Here is a 27,411-nt window from a genome sequence, read left to right on the forward strand (position 1 = left end):
ACAGCCATAAATTAATTAATTAATTAATTATTTTTAAAAATCCAGTAAAAAAAATAAAGGGAAGACTACCCAATGTAATCTACATATTCAATACAATCTCTATCAAAATCCCAACAGTGTTTTTTACAGAAACAGAAAATTCTATCCTAAAATTCATATGGAATCTCAAAGGACTCCAAATAGAGAAGATGATCTTGAAAAAAAGAACAAAGTTGGAGGTCTCATACTTTCTGATTTCAAACTTACTATAAATCTACAGTAGTAAAAACAGTGTGCTACTGGCATAAAGACAGACATATAGACAAATGGAATAGAATAGAGAGCCCAGAAATAAACCCTCACATATGTGGTCAAATGGTTTTGACAAGGGTACCAAGACCATTCAATGGGGAATGAACAGTCTTTTCAACAAATGGTTCTAGGAAAGTGGATATCCACATGCAAAAGAATGAAGTTGGACCCTTACCTCACAACTGTATAAACATTAACTCAAAATGGATCAGAGACCTAAATGTAAGACCAAAAACTCTAAAACTCTTAGGAGAAAACGTACAAGAAAAGCTTCATAACATTGGCTTTGGCAATGATTTCTTGGATATGACACCAAAAGCAAAAATAGGCATGTTGGACTATATCAAAATTAAAAACTTCTGTGCATCAAAGGACATGATTAACAGAGTAAAAAGGCAACTGACAAATGGGAGAAAATAAGTTACAAATCATATATCTGATAAGGAATTGATATTCAGAATACATAAATAATTCCTACAACACAACAACAACAACAAAAGCCCGATTTAAAAGGGGCAAAGGACTTAAATAGACATTTCTCCAAATAAGATATACAAATGGCCAACAAGTGCATGAAAAGTTGCTTAACATCACTAATCATTAAGCAAATGTAAATCAAAACTACGAGATACCACCTCATACCCTTAGGATGATTATTGTCAAAACAAAACCAGAAAATAACTAGTGTTGACAAGGATGTGAGAAATCAAAACCCTGTGCATTATTGTCAGGAATGCAAAATGGTGCAGCCACTATGGAAAATAGTATGGCAGTTCCTCAAAAAATTAAAAGTAGAATTATCATATGATCCAGCAATTCCACCTCTGGGTATATACTCAAAACAGTTGAAACCAGGGTCTTAAAGAGATATTTTCACAAGCATGTTCATAGAAGCAATTCATAATAGCCAAGAAATGGAAACAATGAAACTTTCCATTGACAGATGATGGATCAACAAATGCAGGATATGCATACAATGGAATATCATTCAGCCTTAAGAAGGAAGGAAATTCTGACAAATGCTACAACACAGATGAGCCTTGAGGACATTATAGCGAGTGAAATAAGCCAGTCACAAAAGGACAAATACCATATGATTCCACTTACGTGAGGAACCTCGAGTAGTCAAATTCATAGAGACAGAAAGTCGAGTGGTAGTTGCCAGGGATGGTGAGCAGGGAAGTTGTTGTTTAATGGGTATAGAGTTTCTGTTTTGCAAGATGAAAAGAGTTCTGGAGACTGATTATACAACAATGTGAATATATATAACATTAGTGAATTGTACACATAAAATTGATTAAGATGGTAAATTTAATGCTATGTGTATTTTACCACAATTAAAAAAATTTTTAATAACAAGTTTTTAAAAGTAAAGGGATGGAGAAAGTTATAGCACGCTAACACTAGTCAAAAGAAAGCTGAGTGCCTCTATTAATTTCAGACCAAACAGACTTCAGAAGATGGAAAATTATCAGGGATAAAGAGGAGCATTACATAATGACAAAAAGGTCAGTTCTCCAAGAAAACATAACAATCCTTAATGTGTTTGCACCTAACAACAGAGCATCGAAATACATGAGGCAAAAGCTAATAGAACTTCAAGGAAAAATAAATGAATACACTATTATAGTTGGAGACTTCAAAACCCCTCTGTCAGTAATTGACAGATCTAGCAAGGAGAAAATCAGAAAAGACACAGTTGAACTGAAGAGCACCATCAATCAACTGGATCTAATTGACATCTATAGAATATTTAATCCAACAAAAGGAGAATATACATTCAGCTCTAACTCATATGGACCATTCACCAAAATAGACCATATTCTGAGCCATAAAACACACTTTAACAAATTTAAGAGAATAAAATCATACAAATTATGCTGTGAGACTACAATGGAATTAAACTAAAAAAAAGTAATTGATAAATAGCTAGAAACTTCCAAGTTGTGTGTTTAACACTTGGGGATTAAACAACACACTTCTAAATAACATGTGGGTCAAAGAGGAAGGCTCAAAAGAAATTTTAAAATATTTTGAACCAAATGAAAATGAAAATACAACAATCAAAATTTGTGGAATGCAGCAAAAGCAGTGCTTAAAGGCAATATAGCATTGAATGCATATTTTAAAAAATATCTAAAATCAATAACCTAAGCTTCCACCTTAGGAAACTAGAAAAAGAAGAACAAATGAAGCCCAGATTTCTGGGAGACAACATTTGTCAACCCTTGGTGAGGTCTGCATTGCCTGGGGAGGAAGATGAAGAGCTCTGTATTTTCTGACCAGAGTTGAAGTGACAAATTTTAAATTGGGTTACTCAATCAAGTTTTATCTTGATGAGAATTCTCTTGGAAATCGAGTGCTCTCCACAGAGTTTCATCTAAGAATGGTGAGCTATCATCAAAGTCAGCTGAAATCTGTGGAAATCTAGGAGGAACTTGGCCAAGCATCCATGCAGGGGCTGAAGAAGCCAGGCAGAAGAGACAGCACGAGCAGAAGCGTCTTTCTTTGCCTGCTGAAGCAGGTTCAGGTGAGTTAGGACAAGCCATCAAAGATGGTATCTGGGGCTTCCCTGGTGGCGCAGTGGTTGAGAATCTGCCTGACAATGCAGGGGGCACAGGTTTGAGCCCTGGTCCGGGAGGATCCCACATGCCGCGGAGCAACTGGGCCCGTGAGCCACAACTACTGAGCCTGCGCATCTGGAGCCTGTGCTCCGCAACAAGAGAGGCCGCGACAGTGAGAGGCCCGCGCACCGCGATGAAGAGTTGTCCCTGCTTGCCGCAACTAGAGAAAGCCCTCGCACAGAAGCGAAGACCCAACACAGCCAAAAATCAATAAATAAATATTTAAAAAAAAAAAAAAAAGATGGTATCTGGCCAAACCCCCTGCAGAACTGATATGGAAGATGCGGAAGACTGCATTATCCAAAGACAGCCACAGCAATCTCTCCCATACCACATGCTCTTCCTCAATGTGGCCTTGCCACTCCCCGCATCAAGAGGTGGGGTCCAGGTCCCCTCCCTTTGAATCTCGGAGGACTTGTGACTGCTTCTACCAATAGAGTATGGCAGAAGTGACTGTGGACCCCCCCACAAGGTTTAGTCAGAAGGAGCCATGCAGCCTCCACCTGGCTTTCTTGGGATGCTCACCTTGGAGGAAGCTGGCTCTTACGTGAGAAATCAGCCCCCCAGAGGCTGCCACACTGGAGAGGCCACTTGGAGCAGCCAACAGCCATCAACTGGCAGCCACATGAGTGCGCCATCTTGGATGGCCAGCCTAGTCATGCCTTCAGATGACTGCATTCCCAGCCAGCAGTGACCTTAACCAAGTGGGAAACCCCAATCAAGAGCTGCCCAGTCAAGCCCTTTCACAATTCCTGACCTACCAAATAGAGAGCAAAATAAAATAGTTATTTTAAGGTGCTCCATGTAGGGGTAATTTGTTATGCAGCAGTAATAACCAGAAGGAGAGAAGGGGAAGGTACAGTGGACAGGCAGGCATGGAAAGGGAGGGAGTGTTGCCCATGGCAGCTTGGAGGACATTGAAGAAGGAGAAGGTGAAGATGAAAGCGAAAGAAGACGAAGATGATGGGGAGCGAGAAGAGAGAAAGACAAATAAAACACTGATGGAGTCCAACCTTCCTTTTCCAACTAGCCTTTCTAATTTTCTCAGGACCCTGGCAGCAAGGGAATAGTCTGCTCTTTTCTCTGATGTTTCATCCCCTGGCACTCCTGAAGTCTCTCTTGACCTCTTTACACCTTGATACACAGTTTATTTGGGGCAGGGAGGAGAGGAGTTGTTTTCTGTTCCAACTCCCTTTTTATCCCTTCCTTTCTCAACAAAACCCTTACAGAATGCATACACCACTGTGCTCCATGAGAAAAAGGACAACGTGCACTCCTGTGGCCCTGGAGGCTACCAGGCACCTGTGGGGAGGCAGGCAGAGCCCCAGTGTTCTTCTTTCTTTCCCTGCAACTGTATCCATGTGAATATGGACATCAAGCAAATACCAGCATTTAGATCTCTACTCTTTCTGTGTAAAACCAGAAAAGCAGGATTAAAGAAAATCATCGGAAGGTGGTTTGAGATGTTTGGGAGGGTTAAGCGGGCATGTTGACAATATAGCTTCTTCTTGGGTGATGCTTAACGGATGTTCTCACCACTGAAACTGTCGCTTTAAAAATAAAATCCTCTCCTAATGATGACTGGAGCCCTGCCACTTGATGGAGAATCAGCAGAACATAAAGGATCTTATTTGGAAATGACATTCTGTATTGTAATTTTTGTTCTGTTTTATTTTTAAATTTTCTTTTTATGACACGTCTACATGTGCTTTAAAATATTCCAACCAAGAAAAAGAGGGGATGGGGAGAAGGGACGAAGCAAGGTTGGCAATATGGTGACCATTACTTAAGCTGGGCAATGGGTCTATGGGGGTTCATTGTACTACTTACTCTACTTTTGCAAATGCTTAACATTTTTCCATTATAAAAAGTTTGGGGGCTTCCCTGGTGGCGCAGTGGTTAAGAACCCACCTGCCAATGCAGGGGACATGGGTTCGAGCCCTGGTCTGGGAAGATCCCACATGCTGTGGACAGCTAAGCCCATGCACCACAACTACTGAGCCTGAGCTCTAGAGACCGCAAGCCACGTCTACTGAGCCCGCGTGCTGCAACTACTGAAGCCCGCACGCCTAGAGCCCGTGCTCCACAATAAGAGAAGCCACCGCAATGAGAAGCCTGCACCGCAACCAAGAGTAGCCCCCGCTCACCACAACTAGAGAAAGCCCAGCAATGAAGACCCAATGCAGCCAAAAATAAATAAATTTTTTAAAAATTATTTTTTAAAAAAAGTTTGTTGTTTTTCTTTTAGTTTCACTGGAAAGGAAAAAAAGATGTTCTGTTTTAAATGTTAAAATGTGCACATCGCCTTGTTACAGTAAAACCAGTGTGTACACAACGATTTCCATGTCTCTCTCTCAGAACATATTATACGTCAGACCTTCCCTTTTTGAGTCACTTAATAAATATATTGTCAAACGTAGTGTCTCTAAATTCTAGCACAATTTTGCACTGTGCACATTGCAGGGCCATAAGGATTGATCTAATTCAACCTCTCAGCAGGTGTAATTCACCAGCAATTACGTCATCAGTACAACCCTGGGAACACCGCATTGCTCAACATTTAGTCCTTGATTTTTGTACTTAATTTTTATCTCAACTTGGTTGTTTTTCAAAAGGGGCAATTATATGCACTGAGATGCTAAGATCTGTAGCCACTAGATGGATCTTAGGTGCTCTAATGCCTAGGGATAATCGGGGCGTTTGTTGGCAGGTCTTCCCCTATAAACTGTGTCCGAGGAGATAAAGAGGCTCTCAAGAGCAAGGAGTCAGTGTTGGTGGAAAGAATTTGGGTAGAAAGTACTTATTTTCCTTTACTTAGGTGCCAGTTGTCAAGCGCAAAGCAAAGCCAAATAGAATTAACTCCTGTGACCTGGTTGAGGTGAAGGCCCTGCTTGGTCTGCTAAATGCTATTGTGCGCACATGAAACATTTTAAGAGATGCTACCAAGGGCATAAGCTTTGCAAGCTATACAGTTAACTAGCTGAAGTTCAATGCCACAATGTTTTTGAAGGTGTGCTTATGAGCTTAGTTGTATCTCCTCAAAATTCATATGTTGAAGTCCTAACCCCCAGTACCTCAGAATGTGATTGTATTTGGAGACAGGATCTTTTTTTTTAAATATCTATTTATTTAGCCGCGCCGGGTGTTAGTTGCGGCACACGGGATCTTTGTTGCGGCATGTGGGATCTTTAGTTGCGGCATACCGACTTCTTAGTTGCGGCATGCAGACTTCTTAGTCACGACATGCATGTAGGATCTAGTTCCCCAACCAGGGATCGAACCCGGGCCCCCTGCATTGGGAGCGCAGAGTCTTACCCATTGGACCACCAGGGAAGTCCCTGGAGACAAGATCTTTAAAGGATGATTAGGTTAAAATGAGCCCTTAGTGTGGTCCCTAGCCCAATATGATTGGTGTCCTTATAAGAAGAAGAGATTAAGGCTCGGGTACACGTGGAAAAGAGACCACATGAGGACACAAGGAGAAGATAGCCATCTGCAAGCCAAAGAGAGAGGCCTCCGGAGAAACCAACCCTGCCTACACCTTGATCTTGGACTTCCAGCCTCCAGAACTATGAGGAAATATATTTTTGTTGTTAAGTTCCCCAGTCTGTGGCTTTGTTACGGCTGCCCGAACAGACTAACACAAAGGCAAAGCCTTTTTTTTTTTTTTTTTTTTATCAGTATACTTTATTTCCCCCGGTTGTTTCTATTACTATTGCTGTCGTCGTCGTTGTTGTTACAGCAGGATTTGAAAACTGGTCGCGGGGTCTGGGCACAAAGGTCGCGACAGCATCTGCAGCGGCCTTCCCCGGGCCTCCTATGAGGGGGTAGGATCGGGCGCCCGAGGGTCCGCGGCTGACCAGGCGGACCGGCGAGGGTGCAGCCTCCCACCGCCAGGCAAAGCCTTTTAATGTATAAAATGCAATAAACGTGGATTATATCAAATGTTTTTACATGTCCAAAAATATTTTCTCTAGTAATCTGTTGATTAAATTATGTTGATTAACTTCTTGAACCACATTTGCATTCCTGTAATAAACCCTGCTTGCTAACAGTGAATTATTTTTGATGTATCGTTAAATTCTGTTTGTTACTATTTAGAAATTTTGCATCTCTATGTATACATACAATTGGTATATATTTTTCTTTACTGATAATATCAAGTTTTGTTATTTAAGTCACTATGAATTCACATAATAAATCAGGGAGCTGTTCATCATTTTCTTTGCCTTGGAATAACTTAAGTAACTGAAATTATGTGCTATTTAAAGCTTAAATAAAGCTTATTCACGAAGCAAAAAACAATAATAATAATAAACAGGACTAGTCCATCAAGAGACAAAACAATATAACAAAACCTACTTAAATGGAATTTCTCTTCATGGATCAGGAATTTTTGAAATAGTGAACATTTTTGAAAATAAAGGAAAGGGAATCATTTCGTCCAATAAAGGAAATAAAGATTTAAAAAAAAGAAAAAAGAAAAAAGACAGCAAGTACACTCTTGCTTTAGCGCTTGAGGGCGCTCTGGGGTTGTCTACATCCCTTGTCACTGTCTGAATTGCCTTATTTATTTATTTAACTTTTCCTGTCACCATGACAGCAAGGCCCTTGCCTGTATTGTCCACTGTTGAAATCCCAGCACCTCAACGGGCAGCGAGTTGGCTCTCAATAAATATTTGTCTGATGAATGAACCAGGCCAGTGTTCCTTTTGAAGGCTGTGCTGTCCCATTCAGTAGCCCCTGTTCACATGCAGCTATTTACATTTAAATTAATTTAAATTTAATTTTCAAAAAATGTTTTTTCACTGGCCACATTTCAAGGGGGCCTGCCAGCATATTGGGCAGCTTAGACACAGAACATTTCCACGACTGCAGGAAGTTCTACTGGGGAGCACTGCTCTCGGGGGTCCAAATGTGGGCCTCACGCAGCAGCACCTCCCAGAGTCAGGTGGAAGCCAGAGAGATGGAGAAGGTTGTTAACACCAGGAACGATCGTGGCCGCCTTTCACGGAGCACTTGCTCTATGCCAGAGACTTTGCTAGATGCACTAGAAACGTTTTCACTGTCCTTTCCGACAAAACTGCAGGGCAGGTGACGTCACCCCTATTAATGATAAGGAAACTGAGTCTCCCAGTAAGTGACCTTAGAGAAGGGATAGTCCCCGGTTCAGGGGTTGGCAGGAGCTGGAGAGGGGCATCAGGGGCCCAGCCAAGGTGTAGACCTCAGGGACAAACAACGGGCCGAGAGGGGGTTCTAGAGCATGGGATGGGAAACTAAGGCAGGAGCTGCACCTGTCACTGGGGGGACTTGACAAGGGAAGGGGGGGGCCTCACACAGGGGGCCCACAAGTGCCTAGGGCTCACCCACCCACTGGGTACCAGGCCTGAGGCCATGAGACCAGTGCCAGCCCCAGCTGCTGGAGATGCTGAGGCTGCTATCCTTGCTCTGCCCTGGCCAGGACGGGGCCCAGCGCCCCCAGCCCCCGTGGGGAGGCCTCGGTGGCCCTGGATAAAGATAACAGAATGGCCAGAGTGACAGGGCACCCTTGAGACCCCAGGGCAGCAATGCCCGGGCCATTCCTGGCCTGCTGCCCTGCTTCACAGTTGGTTCGTACAGTGCCTGGGGCAGGCAGCCTCCTGGAAGCAGAGCAGGGAGCGTGCCTGGATTCCATGTCTCTGCAGCGGAGGGCCTCCATCTGAGGGTGGAGTCACCCTGCTCTGGACAGGAAGTGCCCAACCTCAAGGGTATGCTCTGGACTGTCACTCAAAGCAGCCAAGGGGCTGGAGGGGCAAAGAATGAAACAAGATCATCAGCCTTCCGCAGTATCAGCAATCCATTGCAGGGGCTCCAAGACAGATGGAGCTCTGGCTCCTGGCACCTCCCCTTTCCAGAGGGGCGAGTGGTGGAGTCAGGCACCACGCTGCTCTCTGAGCAGCCCCCTTGGACTGCTCACCTCTACCCCCCCGGACTCTGGGAAGCCAGGCAGAAAGGCAGAGGTCCTTTATGTGCCAGACAAGACTGCTGTCAAGGGACTGTAAATCTGCTTGAGGTGTTACATGTCTGTTTTTAGAACAAGAATGTCACATCAGCAGGAACCAGTAGGCCAGAGATGGAGGGGGGACAAAGCAAAAGAGATTACCGTCTGTCTCAGAGCTTTGGGTCTGCTGCCCACGTATCTAGGGCACATTTGCACAGCACAGAGAGCTACTCGCCCTCCTCAGCCTTATCAGGCCGCTCTACACCCAGCAACGTTGGGCCCTTTCCGTGTGTTAAGTCACAGTGTGCTCACAGCAAGGCGACAGGCAAGTAGCATTGTCCCTGCTTTGCAGGTGATGGAACAGGAACTCCAGCTTCTGGGTTAGGATAAGAGGGTGTCCCAGGCTCCCCATTCCAGGGCCAGGACCCAGCATCTGCAACTCTTTGCTAAGGCTTTCTCCAGCTTCTGGGTCTGCTCTGCCCAAGCAGGACAGGCGCAAAAAATGGGGAAAGAAATGCCCCCGCGGCTGCCCGTCACCAATGACCGATGGGAGTTGGTTCACATACACCTGGATGACCTCACCCCACAGGTGGGACAGCTCCGAGTCCCTGCATTTACACTGTCACCTGGAGGTCCCCACTGGATTCGGCTCAGCTGCCTCTGTGGAGACTTGCTTGAAAGCGTCCTGTGTTGGCTGCCTTCCTTTCCCTATCTTGACACAACCCTACCTGGGTTTCTGGGACGACTTGCCCTTGAATCCTTGTCTCAGGGCCTGCTTCTGAGGGAACTCAAACTAAGAAGATAAGGAGGAGACAGCTGAGAACCAGTGGGGCCACTTGCGGCCACTTCATTGTAAAGCCTGGGTGGCGGTGGTCCGGGGGGGGGGAGCCAGGCTGGACGCGACGTCCAGGCTGGTCACTGGGATGTGTGGCCCAGCAGCAGAATCTCCAGGGAGAAAAGATGTTCAAATTGATGCTGGATCAGGACTCTATTCCGAGTAGCTTGTCTAGATTAGAGAAGGACCTGAAGACGTATAATCAGGGTCCAGCCCTGGGAAAGGGGTCTGGCCAGGAGCTGGACCAGGGCTCAAGGTATAACCACAGTGTCCATCCCAGCTGAGGCAGAAGCCCAGAAGGATCATTCAACACACCCAGTGGATCAGAGGAGAGGCTAGTACTGGGTGGAGACAGGATTCCTGGGACCCACAGGACATCTGACCCACTCAAGACCCCATCCCCAGGAGCCAGTCTACAATGGCTCAGGCAAAGAGCAGGTGAATTCTGTGCAGGAGGGTCTCACCTGGGCAAGGATAAGCCAGACAAGGATTTCCACCCAAACCTCCGTGCCCTCCTCCTGGCAGCTGGGCTCTGGACTCCCCTCGTCACCACCAGCCTACTCCCATGCAGTCCATCATAGCCAGCTTGTGTCCTAAATATCTCATCATTCGTCCTCTCTCTCCATCCCCACTGCCATCTGCTGGTCCCAGTTACCACCCATCTCTAACCCAGGCTGCAGTACCCTCCGGGCTGGTCTCCCTGCTCCTGCCCTGCCCTTCACCTGTCCTCTGCTCCGCAAAACAGCCAGAAAGGTCTGCCAGTGGATCAAGTCTTTTCTTGGCTTAAAGGCTTTGGTGCCTTCCAATTTCCAACCCTCTCCTGCCCTTCGTGCCAAACCACCTTCTCATCTTGGGACCTTTACAAATCCTGCTCCCTCTGCCTGGAGGAAACTCCCCTACCTCACTTTTCTCTGTTCCTACATGACATTCTTCCATCCCCTTCAAATCTCAACTCAAACACCACTTTCTGAGCGCTACGTTCCACGCACCCCATCCAGATGACCGTTCTGTTACTGGAGGTGTCCTGACCACTGTGAGAGCACCAAGAGTCAAAGGGACAAAATATACAAAAGGAGCAGTTAAGAGACCTAGAGGAGAGATGGAGGGACTTCAAAATATGTCTAACAAAAGTTCCCAAAAAAAGAGAAAAGAGGAAACGATGGAGAAGCAGTATGTAATGGGACAATCAATGAGGATTTCAAGAGTTAAAGAACAACATGAAACCTCAAATCAAAAATATATCCCAGGGCTTCCCTGGTGGAGCAGTGGTTGAGAATCTGCCCGCCAATGCAGGGGACACAGGTTCGAGCCCTGGTCTGGGAAGATCCCACATGCCGCGGAGCAACTAGGCCCGTGAGCCACAACTACTGAGCCTGCGCGTCTGGAGCTTGTGCTCCGCAACAAGAGAGGCCGCGACAGTGAGAGGCCCGCGCACCGCGATGAAGAGTGGCCCCCGCTCGCCACAACTAGAGAAAGCCCTTGCACCGAAACAAAGACCCAACACAGCCAAAAATAAATAAATAAATAAATAAATTTATTAAAAAAAAAAAAAATCCCAAGAATAGATAGCATAAATTAAGTCCATATATGGCTCTATCATAAATAAACCACATAAGATCAAGGATAAAAAGGAAATCTTTTAAATTATTGAACATTAAGCATAACCATGAAAAAAGGAAAGAAATATAATTTCAACCTTCCAAACCAATAAAGTTTTATACCTAAAAATATGTATGTATATACACGTTATGTATACATATAGAGCCCACAGAAGACAAAAAGGAAAAGATAAAGTAAGTAAAAAACATACATACAATGAGGTGGTATAATAAACCCAAACATATTATTAATCAAACTATATATCATTTGGACAACACAAATAAGAAGTTTACATATGGGCTTCCCTGGTGGCGCAGTGGTTGAGAATCTGCCTGCCAATGCAGGGGACACGGGTTCGAGCCCTGGTCTGGGAGGATCCCACATGCCGCGGAGCAACTAAGCCCGTGTGCCACAGCTACTGAGCCTGCGCGTCTGGAGCCTGTGCTCCGCAACAAGAGAGGCCGCGATAGTGAGAGGCCCGCGCACGGCGATGAAGAGTGGCCCCTGCTTGCCGCAACTGGAGAAAGCCCTCGCACAGAAACGAAGACCCAACACAGCCATAAATAAATAAATAAATAACAAATACTTTAAAAATATATATATATATAAAAATATATTTAAAAAAAAAAAAGTTTACATATGAGAGACGATAGATACTGTACCACCCAACAAATTGAGAACCCAATAAATTGAGAATACTCATAATTTTCACAGAAAAATTTATAAAAAGTAATCATTTATTAAGTCATAAAGAGAGCTTTGACAAATTTTTTAAAAAGATGTTTATCATCCAGACCACACTCTCTGACCATAATTTAATTTAAATGGAACTCAAGAATAAAGAGATTTTTTTAAAACCTTGGAAATCTAAAACTTCATCCTAAATACCTCCTGGGTAAAAGAGGAAACGGTACTTAAAATTACAAATGTTTTGTAACTAAGTGACAATTAGAGTAGCACTTATATAATGCAACTAATATAGGTTTTAGAGATAAATGTGTATCCTTATATTCATGAATTTAAAAATCAACAAAGATTAAAATGAATGAGTTATGTGATCAAATAAAGGAGCTAGGAAAAGGAAACCAGAGCAAACATAAAGAAAGTACAAAGATGGAAATAACAAAAATAGGTCAGACATAATGAGCTAGATAACAAAGAAGAAATAGAAAGGAATTTTTTTAAAAACTTATAGCAGAAATTGCCCTTGCTCCCCACTTTCCATTCTTGTTTTCCTACGATGTAATAGACTCTTTAGGAGGCATGTGGCAACCCAGTAACCTTTGCAGCCCGATACAAAACATGGAAGTGGGCAAAAGTACTGGGTCATATCTGTAAACTGAAGTAGTTTGCTCTCCCTTCCCCTTTTTCTCTTCCAGCTGGCTGGGATGCAGGCATGAAGGCAGGTCATGATGAAGAGGGCAGAGCAAAAAGATAGAAAGAGCCTGGGCCCTCAATGAACTCCATAAAAGCTGGGACTTTATGTGAGATAGTGTGTTAGTTTGCTTGGGCTGCCATACTAAAATATCACAGTCTGGGTGGCTTGAACAACAGAAATTTATTGTCTCACAGTTCTGGAGGCTAAAAGTCCAAGACGAAGGTGTTGGCAGGGTTGGTTTTTTCTGAGGGCTCTCTCCTTGGCTTATAGATGGCCCACTTCTCTCTCTATCTTCACATGGTCTTTTCTCTGGGCACACTTACGTCTGGTGTCTCTCTAGGTGTACAAATTTCCTCTTCTTATAAGGACACCAGTCAGATTGAATTAGGGCCCATCCATCCTAATGGTGCCTCATTTTAACTTAATTACCCCTTTAAAGGTGCTATCTCCAAATACAGTCACATTCAAAGGGCTTCAACATGTGAATTTGCAGGGAGCAAGGGGGTGGGGTACACAATTCAACACATAACAGGTAATAATGCATGACTTGTTTAAGTCATTAATCATTTCAGGTTTCTGTTGTAGCAGTCAAATTTATATCCTGTCCAAATACAAAACCAAAAGCTGGTTCTTTGGGGGGGAAAATGATCAAAGAAAGACACTACTAGTTAGCCTATGCAAGAAGAAGGAGGAGGAGGACGAGGCAGGAGGAGGAGGAGGAGGAAGAGGGTATAAATAAGCAAAGCAAGTAATGAAAAGAAAGATACTCATTCGAACAGTAACTACACTAGTAAATACGTCTAATCCATCCAGAAGTTGACCTATCCCAAGCTCGAAAAAGTTTAGAGGCAAATTTGTTGAAAATTCTGAGGACCAGAAAATATATGTTTTTTATAAAAACATTTCAAAGGACAGAAAGAATGAAAGTTACCTATTTCATTTTATGAAGCCAGTATAACCTTGATGGCAAAACCAGACAAGGATAATTTTTTAAAAGGCAATTACAGATCCATTATACACTTATGAACATGTATTTCAAAATCTTAAATAAAATATCAGCAAATTAAATTTAGCAGCTAATTTAATTTAATTTCAGTGAAATATATATATAAAATAGTTGCTGGCCAGGTGGGATTTCTCTCATGAATAATAAGTAAATCTATTAATGTAATATGCCACACTATAGAATTAAAAGAAAAAAAGAGCATATGATCATCTCAATATCTGCAGGAAAACCATTTGATAAAATTCTGTACTAATTCATACTATTTAAAAGATTTTTAAAACGCAATCTAGAAACAGAATATAATGTCATAGATGTGATAAAAAGAAATTGTTCAAAACTCACTGCATATATTATATTTAAGGGTAAAATTTCAGAGGCAATTCAATTAGACTCAAAGCAATAAAGGATGTCCTTTGTCATTGCTTCCTTTTAGCACTACACTAAAGTACCCAGCCAATGAAATAAGGCGAGTAAAAGAAATAAAAAGGCATTAAGTGAAAAGGAAAAGTATATCTAGAGAAAGCATAATTGTCTACACAGTGAATCCAAAAGAATCTATTCACAAACTTGCAATCAGCAAGATTGTTATACATGAGATTGACATATAAACATCAATAACATTCCTATGTACCACAAATAAGTAGAATATATTACTTTTAATTCTGTTTACCATATCAAAAAAATTAAAAAATTAAAACTATGATGTGCTTAAAATAAATGGAGCAGAAAGGTGTGCAAGAACCTAACGGTCTAAATTACAAAACATTATTGAAAGACTCAAAAGAGTGTCTGGTAAGTAAAGAAATATATACCACAGACATGGACAGAAAGATTCAATATCATAAAGGTACCAATTCTACCTAAATTTATGTATTAAATATTATAGAATTTCAAAAACATCCAAAACTCTCTTTGGGAACTTGGCAAGATGCTTCTAAAATTTATAGAGAAGAGCAAAGGGCCAAGAATAGCCCCAGACAGATTTATTAGATAGAAAGATTTATTACATAATTAAGATGGTGTTGTAAGGATAGACAACTATACCAATAAAATAGAATAGAGAGCCCAAAAGCCTATATAAATCAGTGGGGAAAGGGTGGACTCTTCAATAAATGGTGTAGGGTTATGTATAAAAAATAAAACTAGATCTCTACATCATACAAAAAGATCAATTCCAAGTGAACTAAAGACATACATGTGAAAAGCAAAACTTTTTAAAGTTTACAGGAAAATATCTTTTGACCTTGAGGTAGAGAAGGATTTCTTAGAAAGGGCATAAAAAGCATGAACCAAAAAAAAAAAGGACTAATAAATTTACAAATTTCTATCTACAAAAGGTACTATTAAAATTTTTAAAAGACAATCTGCAGACTGAGAAGATATCTGCTACCCAACAGGGATTACAATCAGGAAGAGGTTGTGGCGGGGTGGGGGGGGAAATGGGTACAAATCAAGAAGAAAAAGATGTACAACACAGTAGGGGAAAAAAAAAAAAAAGACAAAGAATATGAAGAGGCAATTCACAGAAGAAAAAACCCAAATGACCAACAAACATATAAATCAACCTCACTAGTAATCAGGGAAATTGCAAAATAAAACAACAATGAGATACCATTTTACATTCATCAGCTAAGCAGAAGTTAAAGTCTGATAATACAATTTTTGATGGAGATATAGAAGAAAGAAATTCTCATATGTTGCTGGTAGAGTCAGTTGTATAAGCCCTTGGAGAGCAAAGTGAAGATGCTCACAGTTTTTGTCTCTATTCAATTTACTCTTTTCAGTAAACATCCAAGAGAGAAATCTCAGCACCTGTACTCCAGAATACATTTACAGGAACGTTTATTGCAACATTGCTTAAAACAAAAGGAAAAACACAGACACAAAGGGACTTCCCTGGTGGCGCAGTGGTTTAGAATCCACCTGCCAATGCAGGGGACACGGGTTCGATCCCTGTATCGGGAAGATGCCACGTGCGGCGGAGCAACTAAGCCCGTGCGCCACAACTACTGAGCCTGCACTCTAGAGCCTGCAAGACACAACTACTGAGCCGGTGTGCTGGAACTACTGAAGCCCCCGAGCCTAGAGCCTGTGCTCCACAACAAGAGAAGCCACCGCGATGAGAAGCCCGCGCACAGCAACAAAGAGTAGCCCGCACTCGCCGCAACTAGAGAAAGACCGCACGCGGCAACAAAGACCTAACGCAGCCAAAAATAAATAAATAAATTTATTTATTAAAAAAAAAAAAAAAGAAATGTCCACCAGAAGAAGAACGAATAGACAAATTAAGGTATAATGTATAATAGAAATGTGATGTAGCAGTTAAAATGAATGAACAAGAGCTACATGTATCATTATTACATACATAGTGTCAACTTGTATAAATCATTAATGGTAAGCCAAAAAAAATAAAGCAAGCTGAGGAAGGATACGTGCAGTATGATACTACTTATATAAAATGCTTTTTGGTTCAATACTTTTAGTACAGTTTATTTGCATACAGTAAATTTTACTCTTCTTAGTGTACAGTTCTGTGAGTTGTGGTAAGTGTGTGGTCACTATCACAATCAAAATATAGAACAGTTCTATCACCACCCAAAATTCCTTGGTGCCCCTTGGTAGGCACCAAATCCCTTACCCTACTCCCAACCCTTGTAATCATATAGTATGTAGCCTTTTGAGCTTGGTTTCATCCACTTAGCATAACGTGTGTGAGGTTCATCCATGTTATTGAGTGTATCAACAGTTTTTTATTGCTGAATCATATTCCATTGTATGGATGTATCAATTTATTCATCCATTCCCCAATTACAGTGCATTTGGGTTGTTTCCAGGAAGGAAAATTATGAATAAATCTGCTGTAAACATATATGGGCTGGTTTTTGTGTGAACACAAGTTTTTATTTCTGCTTGGTAAACAACTAGGAGTGGGATCGCTGGGTCATATGGTGAGTGTATGTTTACTTTTATAAGAAACTGCCAAACCATTTTCCAAGTTTTCTGTACAATTTTGTATGAGTTCTAGTTGCTCTGCATCTTCACCAGCACTTGGTATTGTCGTTTGTTTCTTTGTTTCTTTATTTGTTTATTAAATCATTGTAAGAGGTCTCTACTAGTAACTCATTTTGGTTTTAATTTGCATTTCTCTAATAGCTCAAGATGCTCAATATCCTTTCATGTGTTCATCTGCCATCCACATATCTTCTTGTCTGCAGGGTTTGTTCAATTTTTTGGACCATTTTTAATTGGGTTATTTGTTTTCTTATAGAGTTTTCAGGATTCTTTATATTCTGGATACAAGTTCTTTATCACATGTGTTTTGTAAATATTTTCTCCCAGTCTGTAGCTTGTCTTTTCATTTTCATAAGAATGTCTTTTGAAAATCAGATGTTTTTAATTTTGATGAAATCTAATTTAGCATATTTTTCTTTTACACCTCATGGATATACAAGCTATAACTAAGAAACTTTTGTCTAACCTGAAGTCACAAAGATTTTCTCCTATGTTTCCTCCTGGGGAGTATTTTAATTTTAGGTTTTACCTTTAGGTCTATGATCCATTTTGAGTTAATTTTTGTACAAGTTGTGATAGGTAATCAAGATTCTTTTTTTTTTTTTTTTTTTGCTTGTTTGCTTTTTTTTTTCCCATATGGGTGTCCAGTTGTTCCAGCACCATTTGTTGAAATGATTATCCTTTCTCCATTGAATTGCCTTTGCACCTTTGTCAAAAATCAATTGGCCATATATGTGTGGGTCTGTTTCCAGTTTATAATGTTTCAAAACGTGAAAAACAGGATAAATTTTTTTCAAAATATTTCAGCCATTCTAGTGGATGTGTAGTTGTCACTGGTGAGGTTCCCCTGGACACAAAGATAGAGTTTAGCATGCAGAATATTTATTAAGAAGTGCTCTTGAGATCAACACCTGTGGTCAGGAAGGAAGCAGGTGCAAGAAGAGGGAGAAAGTGAGCCTCCACTGACCCCAGAGGGAGCACTAAAAAAGGAATGGCCTGAGTTAGCCAAAATGGCTGGTGGGGTCACATATCCATGGAAGGTGGTCTGAGAGAGGCACTTTTGCATTCAATCACAGGAGGGGTATGCTTGGGGTTGTCTGTTTGTTTTTTGTTTTGTTTTGTTCATTTGGCCACGCCGCATGGCTTGTGGGATCTTAGTTCCCCGACCAGGGGTCGAACCCAGGCCCTTGGCAGTGAGAGGGCAGAGTCCTAACCACTGGACTGCCAGGGAATTCCCACTTGGGGTTTTAATTTGCATCTCCTGGCTGCTAATGATGTTGAGTGCCTTTTCATATGCTTATTAGCCATTTAAACGTATATCTTTTTTGAGGGGAATCTGTGAGAGGACGATGAAGTGGCTTATGGCCTTAGTGAGACACAAGGGGACCCCTCTGGAGCATCAGCCTCTGCACACAACACAGAGAAGCAGCCCTCAGGCTAGTGGAAAGGCAGACAGACGTGGATCCAAATCTCAGTCTTCCACTTCCTAGCTGTATTCCCTGGGAGAGTGATCCAATTTCACTGAGCCTCAGTTTCCCCCTCATAAAATAACTGAGATTGTGACTAGGGGCGGATAAGAAGGAAGTGAAGATGTCCTGGCTTTAATCTAAACTCTGGTCCTCCAGGATTTAAAGATGTCCAGTCAATTCCGGAGGACCAGTGAAGTTGCCCCCACGGGTCAGTTTGTGAGAGGTACCCAAGAGCTTCCCAGGAAGAGGCTCAGCCTGAGGGAAGGGAAATGTAATTCCCAAGTGGATGGAGCCAGATCAGTCTTTTAGGCTGGCCCTGGGCTCAGTCCCACGGCTCCAGGTCGGAGTCCCAGGGAAGGAGAATACAAAAGAAAACTGGAGGAATTCTGTATGCATTGTCCATTGCAGTGAAACAAACCATGCCGCACTTGGCGGCTTCAAACAACAACAAACATTTATTCTACTCACGAATCCATGGTTTGGGCAAGGCTCAGCGGGGACAGCCCATCTCTGCTACAGTCGGCATTAGCTAGGGTGGCTGCCTAAGGCTGCACCGTTCACTTTTTAAGACGGCGCACTCACATGGCTGGAAGGTGGGCGCAAGCCATAGGCAGGGAACCTCAGTTCCTCTCCGAGTGGGCCTCTCCATGCGCTGTTTGGGCTTCGTCATAGCATGGTGGCTAGGTCCCCTGAGCAAGCATCCCAAGCAAACCAGTGGAAGCTACAACACTCTTTACAACCCATTGTGTCACTTCTGCCACAGTCACAAATCCATCCGTATCCGAGGAGAAGGGGCGTCAGAGTCACATCGTAGGAAGACCATGTGGGATGGGAGACATCGTTCCTTCCATTTTTGGGAGAATACAATCTGTGGCAAGCCCTTTCCCTAAGATATCTGCACAATACTGAGAGCTGACATGGCACATTTTGTAGCTGTGTGACCATGGAGAGCAAGCCTGGAGGGACAAGTGGGGAGAGGAAACTCCCTTCTAGGCTCAGAGGCCTGGGCTGTGGCGGAACCAACCTTCATCCTAGAGAGGTCCTCGGCCTTTCGAGGAGCCGGGGCCACAGCAAGGGGGAAGGAGACAGCAGAAAGCTTGAGAGCAGCCATCCCAGCTTGAAAGTCAATCATAGGAGGAGGAAAATGGCAATAAGAAGTGATGGAAGAATGTTAGTGAGCACTAGTGAGACCCCCCTAGGGCTCCTGGAAACTTTGAAACGCAAAGAGGTCCCATTAGAGCAGAAAGGAAATAAGCCAGAGGAATACTTTTTATTACCATTTTTATCCCCAGACTGGAGAAAGGTACTAGAAGAGACAATGTATATCAAGCACTCATCATATAGTTAGCACAAGGTAGGACCTCAGCCAATGCTCTTCTGAACTGTCTGATCAGTTCCCCACCCATAATGAGCCTTGATTATTCTATAGGGGAGGAGGGATAAGCTTAAGGTCCTCTTGGAGGGCCTACCACCCAGTGGGTCCTGTGGTTGATTGCCAGCAGATAACACCTATGCAGCTGATCCTAAGGTCCCCAAACCCCCTGTCAGGAGTGGGATCTGGCACTGCAGCATCAAGTGTCCAGGCCCATCCGAAGAGCTAGGGTGCTCCCTTCAGGGCCAGGACCATGGGGACCAAAACAGAGTCAGGGCCAAGAGCTAAGCTGGACCAGGCAAAGGATTTCCCCAGAGAGGATGAACACTGATCTAGTTTCCCATGGCTGCTGTCACAAATGACCACCAATTTGGTGGCTTAAAACAACAGAAATTTATTCTCGCACAGGTCTGGAAGGCAGAAATCCAAAATCTGTATTCCCGGGCAGAAATCAAGGTGTCATCAAGGCTGTGCTCCCTCTAGAAGCTCCAGGGGAGAATCCTGGTGGCTGGATTCTGATGGTGGCCAGCATTCCTTGGCTTGCAGGCACATCACTCCAATCTCTGCCTCTGTGTTCATGTCACCTTCTCCTGTCTGTGTCGAATATCCCTCTGTCTCTCTCTTGTAAAGATGCTGTGATTACATTGGACCCACCTGGATAATCCAGGGTAAACTCCCCATCTCAAAAGCCTTAACTTAATCACATCTGCAAAGACCCCTTTTCCATATAAGGTACCATTTACAGGTTCCAGGGATTAGCACTAGGATATCTTTAAGGGCCATTATCAGCCACCACAAGTACAGACACAGGATGAGTTTGGATGATGATCAGGAGGGAGGCTAAGGTCAGAGCAGGAGGAGCAGGGTGAGAGCTATGTGTACAGAGTGAGGGGAGGAGGGGATGTTGACGGGAATCCATCTGGGCTCTGAGTCCCAGGGAAGGAGACAAGAGCCGGTCAGAAAGCCAGCCTGAGATGAGGCCAACAGTGCAAGTCCTGGCTGGTCCCGCCAGGCCAGAGCAGGAAACAGAGGACAAATGCCAGAATCCTACTGTAAGGGGAGCATGAGGTTGAGCTGGGGAAGGCCACTGGGGCAGGCGGGGAAAGAAGGGTAAACCATTCATCTATAATGACCTCTGGGCAAATTAGAAAATACATCCCTTTCCCAGAATGCTTTACTTGCATCCTTGGAAAAGTATCATAACATACTGATATTGTAAGAGCAATCAACTTTACTGCTTTGTGGGGAGAGTATTGTAATCAACACAAATCTAACGAGGCCCCTTAGACGTACCCAGGGCTTGCACCATCATGTATGTGAGAACTAGGGTGGGTGAGGTCGAGGGGCTCCCAGGTCCAAACGAGAGGCTGGAGGAGGCTTGGGCAAGGTCCAGCATGGGCTCTGACGCTGCCCATGGCTGAGTTTTGACAGCCATCCATCCCTCATCTATTTGTCTGAGTGGGCGAGATCCACTGAAATGGTCAGGATGGGACGGGCAGATAAGCAGGAGGTGAAGGCCTTGAAGGATGTTTTATTTGGTGCTGACGGTGTGATTCCAGGGTGGAGGCATGGATGTGAACGTTGCCCAGGACCAGCAGCAAGAACGACTTCCTCTGAGGTCTCAGGGCTCGATTTCACTCCCCAATGACAATTGCCATTTATTGAGCATCTACCCAGTGCCAGACGACTGCCCTCTTAGCCATATCCTCCCTAATCATTACCACAACCCTGCCGTGCCAGTGTTATCATCCATCCCCATTCTACAGATGATGAAACCGAGGCTTCAAGAGAGTAAGTGACTGGCTTGGGGACACACAGGAAGAAAACTGCAAGACTGGGATTTACCCTGGGCTGCCTGGGGCTCCATACCACCTCCCAACAGGAGATGGGCAGCTCCAGGCTGAGAAGGCCATGATGACACACCAGGTGCACTGGGCCTCCTGAGCCTGGGTCCAGCCTTCTGTCTCCTCGGGCCTGACCAGCTCACTCTGTCTGGGAGTTGAACAGTAAATTAAAGGGCTTCATTATCTCATTTGAGGGTGGAATAAAATACTTTGGAAAGGCTGGTACATTAAGTGCAATCAAGTTCTGAAAGGTTCTCTGTCACTGGAAGGAACGTCCTCTGATAAATTGCTCTCTTCACTGAGATGTGGCTAATATCTCATGAGCAATCCCAGCAGTCTCCACTGCAGATGTTTCTGCATCTTCACAAAGGATATTAAAGAGACCAGATTCCTTCCCAAGAGAGCAAATCACCTTTGCAATGTGCAAAAAGATGTCCTGGGTACAGCTCTCTCTCCTGTGACCTGCCGAGAAGGAACTCTGGGGCTACTTTGGATCTAGGGTCACTCGGGACCCTCAGGCCACCCCTACTTGCCAGTCACCACATGTGCATCCTGAGTCACTCCACAAGCCTTGAATGAACACCACCCCGGGGAAGGCCACACATCATCCCAGCCCTACCCTCCGTGAACTTACAATCCAAATTAGGCTGTGTGTTAGTTCCACAGGACTCAGCTATCATTTTCCCAACAACCTAATGATCAATGGCTCACCACTTTCCTGGGAAGCAGCCATCCAGACACTTGCATTTTAGTGATCACGAAATTGATGCACAATTTACCCCAAATCATACCTTCAGAATCTCAGACCTTGATGCTCTCCAGAATCAGTTCCCAGGACATTAAAGAGCTGCAGTGAGGCCTGCCTTAGGCACAGGTGAAATAACATCAGAAACGCTTCACACCCATCAGGCTCTTCCCATCGGTCAGGCCTGTACTCAGCACCTACACATACCACCCCAAGTCCTTAAAACAACCCAATTTACAGATGAGGAAACTGAGGTACTGGGGTGTGAATGGTAGGGGTGTGGAGGCCCCTCAGCCTCTATCGTCCAGCATGTCAACCTTTTGGTTCTTAGAGGCTATGCAGTCTGGTCCTCAGTCACAGATTATAACAAAAGGTGGGGGGGGGGGACGGAGAAGGAGGGAAGCAGGGAGTAAGGAAGAATGAAAGAAGGAAGAAAAGGAAAGGGAAGGGAAAGGAAAGGAGAAAGGAAGAAAGAAAGAAAGAAAGAAAGAAAGAAAGAAAGAAAGAAAGAAAGAAAGAAAGAAAGAAAGAAAGAAAGAAAGAAAGGAAGGAAGGAAGGAAGGGAAAGAAAGGAAGGAAGGAAGAAAGAGAAAGAAAGAAAGATAGGAAGAAAGGAAGGAAGGAAGGGAAAGAAAGGAGAAAATACTGCTGAAAGGGCACAGGCTAAGGAACAGAAGGGGAGGAGGCAGGAGGACGGTATGAAAGGAAATAATCCAAGACAGAGAGAGAGAGAGAAGACAGACTCTGGTGCCTCTTGTCCTGCCCTAGCCCTGCCCAAGGATGTCACAAGAAAGGGGATGGGGCACTCAGCGTCATCACGGTGCCTGATGTTCACTCATTGACTCAACCAGTGGGCCTTCCTTTAGTAGCACTGTGTTCTCAGCCCTGGTGCAGGCCCTTGGGAGACCCAAGAAAAGCTGTGTCCTCAGGTCCTCTCCTCCTGACCTTCCCTCAGCTTCAGTCTCCCCATGTGTAAAATGAGCATATGAATCCCTACCTCTCCAGGGAATCAGGTGCAATGAGGCACACGCAGGCACCGAGGAGAAGCCCTAGACACACCCATTTCCTTACTTTCTTCCTTCACTGCGGGGAGCCACAAGCCGGGAAGGAGTAGAATAGAAACCACGGAGGGGGCCTGCCCTTGAGGCCAGACTGCCAAAGAGCTGCCCATCCACGCATTAATTCATTAATTCATTCAACAAATATTTACTGAGCATCTACTGAGTGCCAGGAGCAGCGCTGGAGGCTTTCCCAAAGGCGTTCTTTTCATTTAATCCCCACACGTACATGCCCTATGAGAGAGGCACCATTATGCCCATTTTGCAGATGAGGAAACCAAAGCAAAGAAAGATGTAATTTGCACAGCACTGAATGGAATAGAGGCCAAATTCAGACTAGGCCTGGTTCTCTAGGATGCAGTGTTGGGTGGTTGGTTGGTTGGTTGATTGGTTTCCCACACCGCACACTCTCTCCCTTGGTGGGGCTGAGTGACACCTGGTGTCTAAGTGTGGATTTGCAGCACAGAGCTGGGACCTGGTCTCTGGGGGCTCCTGGCAAGGCTGGGCAGGCCTGGGAGCACCAAGGAAGGAAGAGCCTCCGCCTGAGACCAGGATGATGGCTGATGGGGATTAAGCTGTGACAGTTTACAGTAATTCAGGCCACTGCACTTTGGGCACCAGTAATCCTTTCCTGTGGGAGTGCAGGCGAGCGTGTGGGAGGGGCCATCTCTAGCAAAGAATCTGAGAAATCGCTTCTTCCTGTAGTCCTGTGGAAAAGTGTGGGAAAGGGAGGTGGCTGGGGCCTGGGGTCCCTCAGAATAGGCCAACAGGGCATCCAATTCATCGGGCTCCTCCCCGGCTCAGAACTTTCAGTGACTCCCCACGGCCCTCAGTGTTGTTTGTCAAACCCAGGGAAAGATATTTGAGGTCAGCTCACCTAGGGACTAGAGAAGGATCCAGAAAGAATCAGAGCCCCAGAAAAAGATGCCCCTTAGTTCTCCTGGCCGTCTCCTCCCTCTCTTCTTTTTCCATTCCTACGCCATCTGAGCAGCCCATGCTGGTAAAACCCACGCTAGGCCTTAGCCAGGCAGAGCGAGAAGTCCTGCCGGTTCTTGGGCATTGTTTTCTTAGGTCCAGAGACCCCAGACTTAAGAAGAAAGGGGTTGCTGGCATCTACATTCCCACACACCACCCCACCACGGCAGAGTGATTGAGGCCTGGAGAGCTGATGAAGAACAGAGACCCAGGCTCCTCAAAGCAGGACAGGGCCTGGCCCTCAGCATCTTTACCAAGTGCCCCTGTGATTCTGACACCAGCCACAGTTTAAGAACCACTGCTCTAGAGCAGGGCTGCCTAATAAAAATATAATGCAAGCTATACGTGACTTTGAATTTTAAAAAGTAAAGAAGAAATAGATGGAATTAATTTTAATAATATATTCTATTTAACCCAATATCCAAAATACTATCATTTCAATATGTAATCAATATAAGAAATTTTTAATGAGATATTTTACTTTTTTTTTTTCATACCAAGTCTTTGAAAGCCAGAATATATTTGACATTTATGGCACATCTCCATTCAGATGCTTAATTCTCATCCACAACACTTGATCTGTATTTGGATTTCATAGATTTCCATAACCAAGTTGTTTCACAGTAGTGTCACCAACTCATCCCTGTTTACCCAAGTCCTGGTTTTAAAACTCACAGTTCCACATCCTGAAAGCTCAGTTCCAGGAAAACCAGGACAGTTGGCAGTTCTTTCCAAACATACTTGAATACTTTCCAATAACTGAATTGAGTATCAGTTTTTAATTTCAAATTAATTAAAATGAAGTAAAATTAAAGTTTATGTTTCTCATGGCATTAGCTCCATTTCAAATGCTCAATAGCCATGTTTGGCCAATGACTACCATATTGGGTCTAGGAGGCAGGAAGCCTCCTTCCCTTCACATTAAGACCATCTATGGAGGATCTGAGCTTGGTTTTCTCAAGAGAGCCATGGTCGCTGAAAGAGTTACAGGTGGTAGGGCCACAGCATAGAACAGCTACCTTGGCAACACGAGGAGGATGGAATGGACATTAGGAGGCCACTGTAACAATCTAGGACGTGGGAACATGATGGTCAAGGTGAAGAGACAGGCTGGGTTACAGAGGTGTGCAGTAAACAAAATCATTAAGACTTGGTGACTGATTAGATGGGGGAGCGGGGAAGCAAGAGGTATCAATTATCCTGACCAGGATAATTCCCTGGTCAGCTCTCCCCTGTCCCCCACCCCCTCATCACCACCACCAACCAGGGTGATTCTAGAATATTCCAATAATCTATTGCTATTTAAATGCAGTGGTTTAGAACAACAATAATTATTTTATTATTATCGCTCATGAGAGGCTGATTGGGCTCAGCTGAGCGGTTCTTGCTCAGGATCTCTCATTTGTGTCAGGTGAAGGCTTCTTCCCAGGTCTGGTGGTGATGCTGGCTGTCAGCTGAAACCTATGGGCCAAACTGTGCCCACCACTCCTCAAAATTCATATGTTGAAGTCCTAACCCCCACTACCTCAGAATATGATTGTATTTGGCAATAGGGTCTTTAAAGAGGTAATTACGTTAAAATGAGGTCATTAGGGTGGGCTCTAATCATTATTACTGGTGTCCTCATAAGAGGAGGAGATTAGGACACAGATACACACACAGAGAGAAGACCACGTGAGGACACAGGGAGAAGGTGGCCATCTACAAGCCAAGGAGAGGGGTTTCAGAAGGAACCAACCCTGCCAACACCTGGATCTCGAACTTCTAGCCCCCGGAATTGTGAGACAGTAAGTTTCTGTTGTTTAATTCCCCAGTCTGTCTTATTTTGTTACGCAGCCCTAACAAACCAAAACAAATTTCCACTTGTGATCTGTCCACGTGGCCCATGCTTCCTCACAGCATGACAGAGGCGTTCAGAGAGTGAATGTCCCAAGAGGACCAGATGGAAACAGGATCAGCAGCTATGACCGAGTTTCAAAAGTCACAGGTGTTGTTTCCTCTGTGGTCACAGGCCTGCTCAGATGCAAGAGGAGGGAACATTGACCCACCTCTTGATGGGTTGATGATCAATGTCACGTTGCCAGGAGAGCACGCAGAATAAAAAATCTTGTTGCAACCATCTTGGAAATCACAACATGCCATATCAGGCTGATAACTTTAGGGATTGGCGATGATGTCATCAACCAAGACAGAGACTACAGGAGGAAGAGGAAAAGGGCTGGGGTGCGTTAGATGATGAGGTAAGGTGTGAACAGGTTGGGCTGGTCAAGCCTGTGAACATTTAGGTGGATGTCACCAATGACTAGGAAGTTAGATATGTGAGTCAGGGCCTCCGGAACATGTTCTGAGCTAGAACTGTCAATTTGCGGGCCCTCAAAATATTAGAAGCCAGAGACTGAGTCCACCCACACAGTGAGAGAAGATGAGGGTTGAGGGAATGTATCAGCTAGGTATTTCTGCATAACAAACCATTCCAAATCTTAGTGGCTAAAAACAACTGCAGTTGACCCTTGAGCAAGGAGGGGATTAGGAATGATGACCCTCCTTGCAGTTGAAAATCTGTTTATAATTTATAGATGGCCCTCCATATACGTGGCTCCTCCATATCCACGGCTCCACAACCACAGATGCAACCAATCATGGATCTTGCAGCACTGCATTATCCACTATCAAAAAAAAACGGTGTATAAGTGGACCAGAGGAGTTTAAACCCACGTTGTTCAGGGGTCAGCTGTATTTATTATTCTTCTATAGGTTGGTTGGGTAGCTCCTCTTCTGGTTTCACCTGGCTCATTCATGGGGCTGCACTCATCTGGACAGTGAGCTAGAAGGTCCAAGACTCACATGTCTGGTTGACGCCAGCTGTCGGCAGGGGACAGGGCTCAGCTGGAACAGCTGGAACACTTGGGCCTCTCTTTCCATGTTAACTTTCACTTGGGCTTCTTTACAGCATAGTGGCCTCAGGGGAGCATCCAAGTGGGCAAGTCTCAATGCGCAGGACTTACCAAGTACATGTGCTACCAAGGTAAGACTTCATTGGCCAAAGAAATTCACACGGCCAAACCCAAAGTCAGTGTGGGATGGCTTACCAGGAGGCATGATTCACTGGCAGCCACTGCTGTAAAAATACACTATAGGCAGGAACACCAGGTGGGCCTCTGCTCATTTTAGGGTTGGGCGGAGGAGAAACCAAAGAGGGAAAACCAGAAGAACCAGGATAGGA

At 44.2% G+C, this 27,411-nt stretch overlaps 1 long non-coding RNA gene across 1 annotated transcript in view; it reads right to left on the bottom strand.

Moving 5' to 3' along the window:
- Window positions 1-27,411, bottom strand: part of LOC309612682 — a 399,141-nt gene that overhangs the window by 370,052 nt on the left and 1,678 nt on the right. The gene's annotated exons all lie outside the window — the stretch shown is intronic.

The sequence above is a fragment of the Balaenoptera borealis genome (genome assembly GCF_965194805.1).
Source record: "Balaenoptera borealis genome assembly, chromosome: 16".
Classification (NCBI taxonomy): domain Eukaryota; kingdom Metazoa; phylum Chordata; class Mammalia; order Artiodactyla; family Balaenopteridae; genus Balaenoptera; species Balaenoptera borealis.